Raw genomic sequence first — 15,268 nt, 5'->3', positions numbered from 1 at the left:
TAGTTGGGTGATTATGAATTTAAAGAATGCTTGTGTTGAAGTTAGGAAGTCCTGTAGCATGCACGTATGGTTAAAGTTGTGTAACAAATTTGAAACATGAAGTGTACCTGGATTGTGCATCCTTATGAGTGGCGGTCGGGGACGAGTGATGGTCTTTTCCTACCAATCTATCCCTCTAGGAGCATGTGCGTAGTGCTTGGTTTTTGATGACTTCTAAATTTTTGCAATAAGTATATGAGTTCTTTTCACTAATGTTGAGTTCATGGATTATACGCACTTTTACCTTTCCACCATTGCTAGCCTCTTCGGTACCGTGCATTGCCCTTTCTCACCTTGAGAGTTGGTGCAAACTTCGCCGGTGCATCCAAACCCCATGATATGATACACTCTATCACACATAAACCTCCTTATATCTTCCTCAAAACAGCCACCATACGTACCTATTATGGCATTTCCATAGCCATTCCGAGATATATTGCCATGCAACTTTCCACCATTCCGTTTATCATCATGACACGCATTACTTTTGTCATATTGCCATTGCATGATCATGTAGTTGACATCGTATTTGTGGCAAAGACACCATGCATAATTTTTCATACATGTCACTCTTGATTCATTGCACCATCCCAGTACACCGCCAGAGGCATTCATATAGAGTCATGCCTTGTTCTAGTTTTGAGTTGTAATTCATATGTTGTAAATCAATAAAAGTGTGATGATCATCTTTATTAGAGCATTGTCCCCAAAAAGAAAAAAGAAAGAAAGGCCAAAAAAAGGCCAAAGAAAAAAAAGAAAAAAAGGGGAAAAAAGAAAAAAAAGAAAAGGGAAAAAGAAAAAATAAATAAAAAGGGGCAATGTTAATATCTCTTTTTCCACACTTGTGCTTCAAAGTAGCACCATGCCCTTCATATAGCAAGTCTCATAGATTGTGCTTCAAAGTAGCACCATGTCCTTCATATAGCAAGTCTCATATATTGTGCTTCAAAGTAGCACCATGTTTTTCATATAGCGAGTCTCATATGTTATCATTTTTATATATTAGTGGGAATTTTTCATTATATAACTTGGCTTGTATATTCCTACGATGGGATTCCTCAAAATGCCCTAGGTCTTCGTGAGCAAGCAAGTTGGATACACACCCACTAGTTTTCTTTTGTTGAGCTTTCATTCATTTATAGCTCTAGTGCATCTGTTGCATGGCAATACCTACTCCTCATGTTGACATCAATTGATGGGCATCTCCATAGCCCGTTGATTATCCTCGTCAATGTGAGACTTTCTCCTTTTTGTCTTCTCCACACAATCCCCATCATCATATTCTATTCCACCCATAGTGTTATATCCATGGCTCACGCTCATGTAATGCGTGAAAGTTGAAAAAGGTTGAGATTATTTAAGTACGAAACAATTGCTTGGCTTGTCATCGGGGGTGTAGAATTTGGGAACATTTTTGTGTGACGAAAATGAAGCATAGCCTAACTATATGATTTTGTAGGGATGAACTTTCTTTAGCCATGTTATTTTGAGAAGACATGATTGCTTGGATTAGTATGCTTGAACTATTACTATTTCTTGTGTCAATATGAACTTTTATTTTGAATCATTTGGATCTGAACATTCATGCCACAATAAAGAAAATTACATTGAGAAATATGCTAGGTAGCATTCCACATCAAAAATTCTGCTTTTATCATTTACCTACTCGACGACGAGCATGAATTAAGCTTGGGGATGCTTGATACGTCTCCAACGTATCTATAATTTTTGATTGTTCCATGCTATTATATTGCGCCTTTTGGATGTTTATGGGCTTCATTTTACACATTTATATCATTTTTGGGACTAACCTACTAACCGGAGGCCCAGCCCATATTGCTGTTTTTTAACCTATTTTAGTATTTCGAAGAAAAGGAATATCAAACGGAGTCCAAACGGAATGAAACCTTCGGGAGCGTGATTTTTGGAACGAACGTGATACAGACGACTTGGAGTGCAAGCCAAGAAGCAGCCGAGGCGGCCACAAGGGTGGAGGGCGCACCCACCCCTATAGGGCGCTCCCCGCTATCTCGTGGGCCCCTCGGGCGGCCACCGACCTACTTCTTCCTCCTATATATACCCACGTACCCCGAAAACATCCAGGGAGCCAACAAAAAATTTTTTCCACCACCGTAACCTTCTGTATCCGCGAGATCCCATCTTGGAGCCTTCGCCGGCGCTCCGCCGGAGGGGGAATCGACCACGGAAGGCTTCTACATCAACACCATAGCCCCTCCGATGAGTTGTCAGTAGTTTACCACAGACCTTCGGGTCTATAGTTATTAGCTAGATGGCTTCTTCTCTCTTTTTGGATCTCAATACCATGTTCTCCGCCTCTCTTGTGGAGATCTATTCGATGCAACTCTTTTTGCGGTGTGTTTGTCGAGATCCGATGAATTGTGGGTTTATGATCAAGTTTATCTATGAGAAATATTTGAATCTCCTCTGAATTCTTTGATGTATGATTGAGTTATCTTTGCAAGTCTCTTCAATCTATCAGTTTGGTTTGGCCTACTAGATTGATCTTTCTTGCCATGGGAGAAGTGCTTAGCTTTGGGTTCAATCTTGTGGTGTCCTTACCCAGTGACAATAGGGGTTGCAAGGCACGTATTGTATTGTTGCCATCGAGGATAAAAAGGTGGGGTTTATATCATATTGCATGAGTTTATCCCTCTACATCATGTCATCTTTCTTAATGCGTTACTCTCTTCTTATGAACTTAATACTCTAGATGCATGCTGGATAGCGGTCGATGTGTGGAGTAATAGTAGTAGATGCAGGCAGGAGTCGGTCTACTTGTCACGGACGTGATGTCTATATACATGATCATGCCTAGATAATCTCATAATTATTCACTTTTCTATCAATTGCTCGACAGTAATTTGTTCACCCACCGTAATACTTATGCTATCTTGAGAGAAGCCACTAGTGAAACCTATGGCCCCCGGGTCTATCTTTTATCATATAAGCTTTCAATCTACTTTTATTTGCATCTTTACTTTTCCAATCCATATTATAAAATACCAAAAATATATTTATCTTATCATACTGTCTCTATCAGATATCACTTCCAAAAATATATTTCATTTAGCTACAAAGTTTGTTGAAAACATTGAGAAGGTTCCTCCAACTCAATCCCAAATTAACATCAATAACCCAACAAATTATTTAAGTAACATGATGAGATAAACATGATAATCCAAGAACCAGATACTCAAGATGTCTATAACCGGGGACATGGCTAACCATGATTAGTTTGTACACTTTGCGGAGGTTTGCGCACTTTTCCCCACAAGACTCGATCTCCTCCGTTGAATTTCTCGCACTTCATGATGTTTGAGAAACGGATGATCGAGACACAGTCTTTCAAAAGCATTAACCCTTTACTCTGGGTAGACAGTACCACCTACATCCCCTACATCTTCTAGTCTACCTCTTCAAGATCTCACACAACATACTCAACTATGCCAGAGCCCATATTGGCTTATGGCTACACACGGAAGTTTCCAGCATGAATAATCTTATGATCCCTTTGAGCCTGGGTGGCATTCCATAGGGTGATCACACGGGTCCTCCGGGACCCCCTTGGGCAAGCACTGGGTTTTCCAGGTGCCCGGGCAAACCATTGGGTACTCCAGGGTGCCCCTACCATTCCACCCAGATGTGTATTAAAGTAGCCACCTTAAGTTAACCATTAATAATAACTCTCACATCTGTCATGAATCACTCAAACCAAACCACTTCAACGAGCATAGCATAGCAGTATAAGCATAACGTAGTAGCTCCCGGGGTTTTGATATAAAGGATAATAGGTTCTACCTCATCAACTACTTCCCAATACCCACATGTAATCAATCCTACTCGTGCAATGTTTGAGAGTTGAAACTAATGCATAAAAACTGGGTAATAAAGGGTTATGATCAAAGCATGAACTTGCCTGTACTGTTGATGAAGATGATTCGCACTCATAACTGCTGATAGTTCTACTCATCACACTCCGTTCAATCTATCATAAGCAAGCAATAGTAACTACACATAAGCAATCATGCAAAAGAAACGAAGAAAAGATCTTGGAAAACTTCAAAAACAAGCAATTTACTCTTGCAACATAAAACAATTTCTAACATTACCAAAATTGAGTGAATTCGGCCTGATCAGAAAGTTTAGGTCAAGAGATTCGATTTGCAAAAAGAATCAACTAAATCGGAGTTATAAAACTCAAGTTACGATCAAACGAAGTTCAAATACTACACTGTTTGAATTCAAATTTTAAAACTTTCAAAAACATATTTAAGTTGTTTTACTGGATAGAGGGGGTCATAACGAAGAAGTGGGCGTTGGTTTCGTTGGAATTGGACACACGAGCAAAAAGTAGTGATCGTTTGAAGATCAGGGGCTAAACTATAAATAAAATATTCATAGATGGGTCCCTGGCCGAAAATTAAAAGAAAAACAAAAACTCTACCGAACGAACGTTCGCTACCGAACGCTAACGAACAAAAACCTTCACTACAGAACCCTAACTAATGAACGCTCGCAAAATAAACTAACCTAAAAATAAACCGAGTATTCTGAAAAAACAAAAACAAAATCCGAATCGGGTTTGGTTTATACCGGCTCGGCGGTTTAGGCGGAGAAAACCATCGGCGAAACGAGATGGCGGACAGCGGGCGGGGGGCGGCGGCTCCGGCGAGCGAGCGGCGCGGCAGCGGCAACAAGGCGCGGCGCGGCAGCGGGGAGCGGTGGCGGTGGTGGAGCGTGGGGGCGAGTGTGGCGGCTTCGGGCGGCGAAGCTCGTCGGCAGCGGCGGTTTGCGAGACGCGGCGGGCTCGGCGGCGAGTGCGGCGGCGAGGAGAGAGAGAGAGGGGGCGACCTCAGCTTTGAAAGGCCAGGGGAGGATGCGGTGGCGTGGGGGAGGGGCGACGCGGCGCGGGAAGTCCGGGCGGCGTACGGCGGCGTGCCCAGGGCGGACTCCGCCCTGGGGTCGGCGACGACAGCGGCTGGGCTGGGCTGGCGGCCTGCTGGGCCGGCCCAGTTCGGCGGCGGAGAAAACTCTTTTTTTTACGGACAACAAAAAATAATAAAAACCAAATAAAAATAAATATAAACTATAGGCATATAATATATCGAGATTTTCAGAAAAAGATTTTCTACAACATGAACATTTTTCTAGCATCAAATAAAATCTACAAAAATTCAAATTAATCAAACAGTGCTACTGGTGCAATAAAACCTCACAAAAACATTTAAAAAAATACCAAAATAAACTCAAATTTATTTCTCTCTAATTTTCTGTTGTAGGAATCATGTTACCCTATTTTCCATTTATTTTATTTTTGGATAAAAATAATTTGAATAAAACCCAAATAACTCCAAATTGAAAATAATTTTCAAAAGGGCTTTAAATTTGATCCTTTTAAACTTCCAACTCATATTTCATTTGTTTTGAAGAAGTCATTTTATCTTCTCTCATGAAAATCATTGAGTTGCTTAAAGTTTCTGAATTGGAAAATATTTCCAAAAAAAATTCAAATTTTTTCAAAACCCTTTTTTCATTTATTTAAATGGAAGAAGTCATGTCATCTTCTCTCCAGGGTGTTGTGATGAAAAGAGTTTGAATTCATGGAGATCATAAATGCAAAATGAAAGTTTTGGGAAAGTCCTTTTATTCCCTCTCATTTAACTATCAAAAGTTTCAAATTTCACTCAATTTCACACAACACATCACACAAGCAATCAAAACTATCTATTTAATATAACACTACAAAATTTAGAATTTTGGGATGTTACAAACCTACCACCCTTAAAATGAATCTCGTCCTCAAGATTCAGAGAGGCTAGCAAAAAATAGGTTAGGGTCGGGGTCTTCTCAAAATCCATCGATCATCACAGGGGGTCTGGGGTGCTACCACCCTTAGAAGCATTGTTATGGTTCCATCAAAACTCATATGCTCCATCCTAATTGTTGACAGTATCAGTCTTCTTAGATCTTCAGGAAAATTCCTTCTCTAGGTTCTTCCTGTAGTGGCATAACCTGTACCGCAATTCTTTTGTCCTTTCATCTTCGTACGGTTATTCCGAGACTGGGTTGAAGGAAATATGCCCTAGAGGCAATAATGAAGTTATTATTTATTTCCTCATATCATGATAAATGTTTATTATTCATGCTATAATTGTATTAACCGGAAACATGATACATGTGTGAATACATAGACAAACATAACGTCACCAGTATGCCTCTACTTGACTAGCTCGTTTATCAAAGATGGTTATGTTTCCTAGCCATGGACAAAAGAGTTGTCATTTGATTAACGGGATCACATCATTAGGAGAATGATGTGATTGACATGACCCATTCCGTTAGCCTAGCACTTGATCGTTTAGTATGTTGCTATTGCTTTCTTCATGACTTATACATGTTCCTGTAACTATGAGATTATGCAACTCCCGTTTACCGGAGGAACACTTTGGGTGCTACCAAACGTCACAACGTAACTGGGTGATTATAAAGGAGTACTATAGGTGTCTCCAAAGGTACATGTTGAGTTGGCGTATTTCGAGATTAGGTTTTGTCACTCCGATTGTCGGAGAGGTATCTCTGGGCCCTCTTGGTAATGCACATCACTATAAGCCTTGAAAGCAATGTAGCTAATGAGTTAGTTACAGAATGATGCATTACGTAACGAGTAAAGAGACTTGCCAGTAACGAGATTGAACTAGGTATTGGATACCGATGATCAAACCTTGGGCAAGTAACATACCGATGACAAAGGGAACGACGTATGTTGTTATGCGGTTTGACCGATAAAGATCTTCGTAGAATATGTAGGAGCCAATATGAGCATCTAGTTTCCTCTATTGGTTATTGAGCGGAAACAGTTCTAGGTCATGTCTACATAGTTCTCGAACGCGTAGGGTCCGCACGCTTAAGGTTTCGATGACAGTTATATTATGAGTTTATGAGTTTTGATGTACCGAAGTTTATTCGGAGTCCCGGATGAGATTACAGACATGACGAGGAGTCTCAAAATGGTCGAGACATGAAGATTGATATATTAGAAGCCCATGTTTGGATAACAGAAGTGTTCCGGGTGAAATCGGGATTTTACCGGAGTACCGGGAGGTTACCGGAACCCCCCGGGAGCTTAATGGGCCTTAGTGGGCCTAGGTGGAAGAGAGGAGAGGAGGCTAGGGCTAGGCCGCGCGCCCCTCCCCCCAGTCCGAATAGGACAAGGAGAGGGGGGCGGCGCCCCCCTTTCCTTCCTCCTCCCCACCTCTTTCCCCTCTCTCTCCTAGGCCAACATGGAAAAGGAGGGGAGTCCTACTCCCGGTAGGAGTAGGACTCCTCCGGCGCGCCTCTCCCCTTGGCCGGCCGCACCCCCCTTTAGGAGTAGGACTCCTCCGGCGCGCCTCTCCCCTTGGCCGGCCGCACCCCCCTTTAGGAGTAGGACTCCTCCGGCGCGCCTCTCCCCTTGGCCGGCCGCACCCCCCTTGCTCCTTTATATACGGGGGCAGGGGGGCACCTCTAAGACACAATAATTTATCTCTTGATCTCTTAGACGTGTGCGGTGCCCCCCTCCACCATAGTCCTCGATAATATTGTAGCGGTGCTTAGGCAAAGCCCTGCGACGGTAGAACATCAAGATCATCACCACACCGTCGTGCTGACAGAACTCTTCCCTGACATTCTGTTGGATCGGAGTCCGGGGATCGTCATCGAGCTGAACGTGTGCTAGAACTCGGAGGTGCCGTAGTTTCGGTGCTTGATCAGTCGGGCCGTGAAGACGTACAACTACATCAACCGCGTTGTTCTAACGCTTCCTCTTTCGGTCTACGAGGGTACATGGACAACACTCTTCCCTCTCGTTGCTATGCATCACCATGATCTTGCGTGTGCGTAGGAGATTTTTTGAAATTACTACGTTCTCCAACAGTGGCATCCGAGCCTGGTTTTATGCGTAGATGTCATATGCACGAGTAGAACATAAGTGAGTTGTGGGCGATACAAGTCATACTACTTACCAGCATGTCATACTTTGGTTCAGCGGCATTGTGAGATGAAGCGGCCCGGACCGACATTACGCGTACGCTTAAGCGAGACTAGTTTCACTGTTACGAGCACTCGTTGCTTAAAGGTGACCGGTGGGTGTCTGTCTCTCTCACTTTAGTTGAACCGAGTGTGGCTACGCCCGGTCCTTGCGAAGGATAAAACAACACTAACTTGACAAACTATCGCTGTGGTTTTGATGCGTAGGTAAGAACGGTTCTTGCTCAGCCCGTAGCAGCCACGTAAAATTTGCAACAACAAAGTAGAGGACGTCTAACTCGTTTTTGTAGGGCATGTTGTGATGTGATATGGTCAAGACGTGATGCTATATTTTATTTGTATGAGATGATCATGTTTTGTAACCGAGTTATCGGCAACTGGCAGGAGCCATATGGTTGTCGCTTTATTGTGTGAAATGCAAACGCCCTGTAATTGCTTTACTTTATCACTAAGCGGTAGCGATAGTCGTAGAAGCAATAGATGGCGTAACGACAACGATGCTACGATGGAGATCAAGGTGTCGCTCCGGTGACGATGGTGATTACGATGGTGCTTCGGAGATGGAGATCACAAGCACAAGATGATGATGGCCATATCATATCACTTATATTGATTGCATGTGATGTTTATCCTTTATGCATCTTATCTTGCTTTGATTGACGGTAGCATTTTAAGATGATCTCTCACTAAATTATCAAGAAGTGTTCTCCCTGAGTATGCACCGTTGTGGAAGTTCTTCATGCTGAGACACCACGTGATGATCGGGTGTGATAGGCTCTACGTTCAAATACAACGGGTGCAAAACAGTTGCACACACAGAATACTCAGGTTAAACTTGACGAGCCTAGCATATACAGATATGGCCTCGGAACACAGAGACCGAAAGGTCGAACATGAATCATATAGCAGATATGATCAACATAGTGATGTTCACCATTGAAACTACTCCATCTCACATGATGATCGGACATGGCTTAGAGTATTTGGATCGCGTGATCACTTAGATGACTAGAGAGATGTCTGTCTAAGTGGGAGTTCTTAAGTAATATGATTAATTGAACTTAAATTTATCATGAACTTAGTACCTGATAGTATTTTGCTTGTCTATGTTTGTTGTAGATAGATGGCTTGTGTTGTTGGTCCGTTGAATTTTAATGTGTTCCTTGAGAAAGCTAAGTTGAAAGATGATGGTAGCAATTACACGGACTGGGTCCGTAACCTGAGGATTATCCTCATTGCTGCACAGAAGAATTACGTCCTGGAAGCACCGCTGGGTGCCAAGCTTGCTGCAGATGCAACTGACGATGTTAAGAACGTCTGGCAGAGCAAAGCTGATGACTACTCGATAGTCCAGTGTGCCATGCTTTACGGCTTGGAACCGGGTCTTCAATGACGTTTTGAACATCATGGAGCATATGAGATGTTCTAGGAGTTGAAGTTAATATTTCAAGCAAATGCCCGGATTGAGAGATATGAAGTCTCCAATAAGTTCTATAGCTGTAAGATGGAGGAGAATAATTCTCTCAGTGAACATATACTCAAAATGTCTAGGTATAATAATCACTTGATTCAACTGGGAGTTAATCTTCCTAATGATAGTGTCATTGACAGAATTTTTCAATCACTGCCACCAAGCTACAAGAGCTTCGTGATGAACTATAATATGCAAGGGATGGACAAGACTATTCCCGAGCTCTTCGCAGTGCTAAAAGAGGCGGAGGTAGAAATCAAGAAGGAGCATCAAGTGTTGATGGTCAATAAGACCACCAGTTTCAAGAAAAAGGGAAAAGGGAAGAAGAAGGGGAACTTCAAGAAGAACAGCAAGAAAGTTGTTGCTCAAGAGAAGAAACCCAAGTCTGGACCTAAGCCTGAGACTGAGTGCTTCTACTGCAAGAAGACTGGACACTGGAAGCGGAACTGCCCCAAGTATTTGGCGGATAAGAAGGATGGCAAAGTGAACAAAGGTATATGTGATATACATCTTATTGATGTGTACCTTACTAATGCTCGCAGTAGCACCTGGGTATTTGACACTGGTTCTGTTGGTAATATTTGCAACTCGAAACAGGGACTACAGATTAAGCGAAGATTGGCTAAGGATGAGGTGACGATGCGCGTGGGAAATGGTTCCAAAGTCCATGTGATCGCGGTCGGCACGCTACCTCTACATCTACCATCGGGATTTGTTTTAGACCTAAATAATTGTTATTTGGTGCCAGCGTTAAGCATGAACATTATATCTGGATCTTGTTTGATGTGAGACGGTTATTCATTTAAATCAGAGAATAATGGTTGTTCTATTTATATGAGTAATATCTTTTATGGTCATGCACCCTTGAAGAGTCGTCTATTTTTATTGAATCTCGATAGAAGTGATACACATATTCATAATGTTGAAACCAAAAGATGCAGAGTCGATAATGATAGTGCAACTTATTTGTGGCACTACTGTTTGGGTCATATTGGTGTAAAGCGCATGAAGAAACTCCATACTGATGGACTTCTGGATTCACTTGATTATGAATCACTTGGTACTTGCGAACCGTGCCTCATGGGCAAGATGACTAAAACGCCTGTTCTCCGGAACTATGGAGCGAGCAACTGATTTGTTGGAAATCATACATACTGATGTATGTGGTCCAATGAATATTGAGGCTCGCAGCGGGTATCGTTATTTTCTCACCTTCACAGATGATTTGAGCAGATATGGGTATATCTACTTGATGAAACACCAGTCTGAAACATTTGAAAAGTTCAAAGAATTTCAGGGTGAAGTGGAAAATCATCGTAACAAGAAAATAAATTTTCTACAATCTGATCGTGGAGGAGAATATTTGAGTTACGAGTTTGGTTTACACTTGAAGCAATGCGTAATAGTTTCGCAACTCACGCCACCCGAAACACCACAACGAAATGGTGTGTCCGAACGTCGTAATCATACTTTACTAGATATGGTGCGATCTATGATATCTCTTACTGATTTACCGCTATCATTTTGGGGTTATGCTTTAGAGACTGTCGCATTCACGTTAAATAGGGCACCATCAAAATCCGTTGAGATGACGCCTTATGAACTATGGTTTGGCAAGAAACCAAAGTTGTCATTTCTTAAAGTTTGGGGCTGCGATGCTTATGTGAAGAAACTTCAACCAGATAAGCTCGAACCCAAATCGGAGAAATGTGTCTTCATAGGATACCCAAAAGAGACTATTGGGTACACCTTCTATCACAGATCTGAGGGCAAGATTTTTGTTGCTAAATTCGGATCCTTTCTAGAGAAGGAGTTTCTCTCGTAAGAAGTGAGTGGGAGCAAAGTAGAACTTGATGAGGTAACTGTACCTGCTCCCTTATTGTAAAGTAGTTCATCACAAGAACCGGTTCCTGTGACAACTACACCATTCAGTGAGGAAGCTAATGATATTGATCATGAAACTTCAGATCAAGTTACTACCGAACCTCGTAGGTCTACCAGAGTAAGATCCGCACCAGAGTGGTACGGTAATCCTATTCTAGAAGTCATGTTACTTGACCATGGTGAACCTACGAACTATGAGGAAGCGATGATGAGCCTAGATTCCACAAAATGGCTTGAGGCCATGAAATCTGAGATGGGATCCATGTATGAGAACAAAGTATGGACTTTGGTTGACTTGCCCAATGATCGGCAAGCCATCGAAAATAAATGGATCTTCAAGAAGAAGACTAGCGCTGATGGTAATGTAACTATCTACAAAGCTCGACTTGTTGTGAAAGGTTTTCGACAAGTTCAAGGGGTTGACTACGATGAGACTTTCTCACCCGTAGCGATGCTTAAGTCTGTCTGAATCATGTTAGCAATTACCGCATTTTATGATTATGAAATTTGGCAAATGGATGTCAAAACTGCATTCCTAAATGGATTTCTGGAAGAAGAGTTGTATATGATGTAGCCGGAAGGTTTGTTGATCCAAAAGGTGCTAACAAAGTGTGCAAGCTCCAGCTATCCATTTATGGACTGGTGCAAGCATCTCGGAGTTGGAATAAACGCTTTGATAGTGTGATCAAAGCATATGGTTTTATACAGACTTTTGGAGAAGCCTGTATTTACAAGAAAGTGAGTGGGAGCTCTGTAGCATTTCTGATATTATATGTAGATGACATATTATTAATTGGAAATGATATAGAATTTCTGGATAGCATAAAGGGATACTTGAATAAAAGTTTTTCAATGAAAGACCTTGGTGAAGCTGCTTACATATTGGGCATCAAGATCTATAGAGATAGATCAAGACGCTTAATTGGACTTCCACAAAGCACATACCTTGATAAAGTTTTGAAAAAGTTCAAAATGGATCAGGCAAAGAAAGGGTTCTTACCTATATTACAAGGTGTGAAGTTGAGTCAAACTCAATAACCGACCAGAGCAGAAGATAGAGAGAAAATGAAAGATGTTCCCTATGCTTCAGCCATAGGATCTATCATGTATGCAATGCTGTGTACCAGACCTGATGTATGCTTAGCAAGAAGCTTGGAAGGGAGGTACCAAAGTAATCCAGGAGTGGATCACTGGACAGCGGTCAAGAATATCCTGAAATACCTGAAAAGGACTAAGGATATGTTTCTCGTTTATGGAGGTGACAAAGAGCTAGTCGTAAATGGTTACGTCGATGCAAGCTTTGACACTGATCTAGACGATTCTAAATTGCAAACCGGATACGTGTTTATATTGAACGGTGGAGCTGTCAGTTGGTGCAGTTCTAAACAAAGCGTCGTGGCGGGATCTACATGCGAAGCGGAGTACGTAGCTGCTTCGGAAGTAGCAAATGAAGGAGTCTGGATGAAAGAGTTCATTTCCAATTTTGGTGTCATACCTAGTGCATCGGGACCAATGAAGATCTTCTGTGATAATACTGGTCCAATTGCCTTGGCAAAGGAATCCAGATTTCACAAGAGGACCAAGCACATCAAGAGACGCTTCAATTCCATCCGGGAGCAAGTCCAGGTGGGAGACATAGAGATTTGCAAGATACATACGGATCTGAATGTTGCAAACCCGTTGACTAAGACTCTTCCACGAGCAAAACATGATCAACACCAAGACTCCATGGGTATTAGAATCATTACTGTGTAATCTAGATTATTGACTCTAGTGCAAGTGGGAGACTGAAGGAAATATTCCCTAGAGGCAATAATAAAGTTATTATTTATTTCCTCATATCATAATAAATGTTTATTATTCATGCTATAATTGTATTAACCGGAAACATGATACATGTGTGAATACATAGACAAACTTAATGTCACTAGTATGCCTCTACTTGACTAGCTCATGAATCAAAGATGGTTATGTTTAATAACCATAGACATGTGTTGTCATTTGATTAACGGGATCACATCATTAGGAGAATGATGTGATTGACTTGACCCATTCTGTTAGCTTAGCACTTGGTCGTTTAGTATGTTGCTAATGCTTTCTTCATGACTTATACAAGTTCCTATAACTATGAGATTATGCAACTCCTGTTTATCGGAGGAACACTTTGTGTGCTATCAAACGTCACAACGTAACTGGGTGATTATAAAGGAGCTCTACAGGTGTCTCCAAAGGTACATGTTGAGTTGGCGTATTTCGAGATTAGGTTTTGTCACTCCAATCGTCGAAGAGGTATCTCTGGGCCCTCTTGGTAATGCACATCACTATAAGCCTTGCAAGCAATGTAGCTAATGAGTTAGTTACGGAATGATGCACTACGTAACGAGTAAAGAGACTTGCCGGTAACGATATTGAACTAGGTATTGGATACCGACGATCAAACCTCGGGCAAGTAACATACCGATGACAAAGGGAACGACGTATGTTGTTATGCGGTTTGACCGATAAAGATCTTCGTAGAATATGTAGGAGCCAATATGAGCATCCAGGTTCCGCTATTGGTTATTGAGCGGAAACAGTTCTAGGTCATGTCTACATAGTTCTCGAACCCATAGGGTCCGCACGCTTAAGGTTTCGATGACAGTTATATTATGAGTTTATGAGTTTTGATGTACTGAAGTTTGTTCGGAGTCCCGGATGAGATTACGGACATGACGAGGAGTCTCGAAATGGTCGAGACATGAAGATTGATATATTGGAAGCCTATGTTTGGATATCAGAAGTGTTCCAGGTGAAATCGGGATTTTACCGTACCGGGAGGTTACCGGAACCCCCCGGGAGCTTAATGGGCCTTAGTGGGCCTAGGTGGAAGAGAGGAGAGGAGGCTAGGGCTAGGCCACGCGCCCATCCCCCCAGTACGAATAGGACAAGGAGAGGGGGGCGGCGCCCCCCCTTTCCTTCCTCCCCTCCACCTCTTTCCCCCCTCTCTCCTAGTCCAACATGGAAAAGGAGGGGAGTCCTACTCCCGGTAGGAGTAGGTCTCCTCCGGCGCGCCTCTCCCCTTGGCCGGCCGCACCCCCCTTGCTCCTTTATATACGGGGGCAGGGGGCACCTCTAATACACAACAATTGATCTCTTGATCTCTTAGCCGTGTGCGGTGCCCCCCTCCGCCATAGTCCTCGATAATATTGTAGCGGTGCTTAGGCGAAGCCCTACGACAGTAGAACATCAAGATCGTCACCACGCCGTCGTGCTGACAGAACTCTTCCCTGACATTCTGCTGGATCGGAGTCCGGGGATCGTCATCGAGCTGAATGTGTGCTAGAACTCGGAGGTGCTGTAGTTTCGGTGCTTGATCGGTCGGGCCATGAAGACGTACAACTACATCAACCGCGTTGTTCTAACGCTTCCACTTTCGGTCTACGAGGGTACATGGACAACACTCTCCCCTCTCGTTGCTATGCGTCACCATGATCTTGCGTGTGTGTAGGAATTTTTTTGAAATTACTACGTTCTCCAACATGGGTCTTCTTAGCTGACGGGTCTGGCTCCAATACTAATCAACTATTGATATCTCATGGTGGTCAACAATTTATGGTTTCTCCTGCAGAAAATGGATCTGGGCTTCATTCTCACAGTACATCCTATGGGTGGCAACGGCTGCCTTGTACAAGGGAAAAATTGTCACACCATTCTAAGGTTTAAACAAGGTTTTGATCGTCGTCTCTCTACTATAGGTAAGTCACTCAGATTTACCATCCTATATAGCAAGGCGAATAATAAGAGTAAGTCGGTATGGTGATCAATCCATCCCACACCCAAATCATTACC

Source organism: Triticum dicoccoides, chromosome 7B, assembly GCF_002162155.2.
Source record: "Triticum dicoccoides isolate Atlit2015 ecotype Zavitan chromosome 7B, WEW_v2.0, whole genome shotgun sequence".
Classification (NCBI taxonomy): domain Eukaryota; kingdom Viridiplantae; phylum Streptophyta; class Magnoliopsida; order Poales; family Poaceae; genus Triticum; species Triticum dicoccoides.
Note: the sequence above shows the minus strand (reverse complement) of the source record.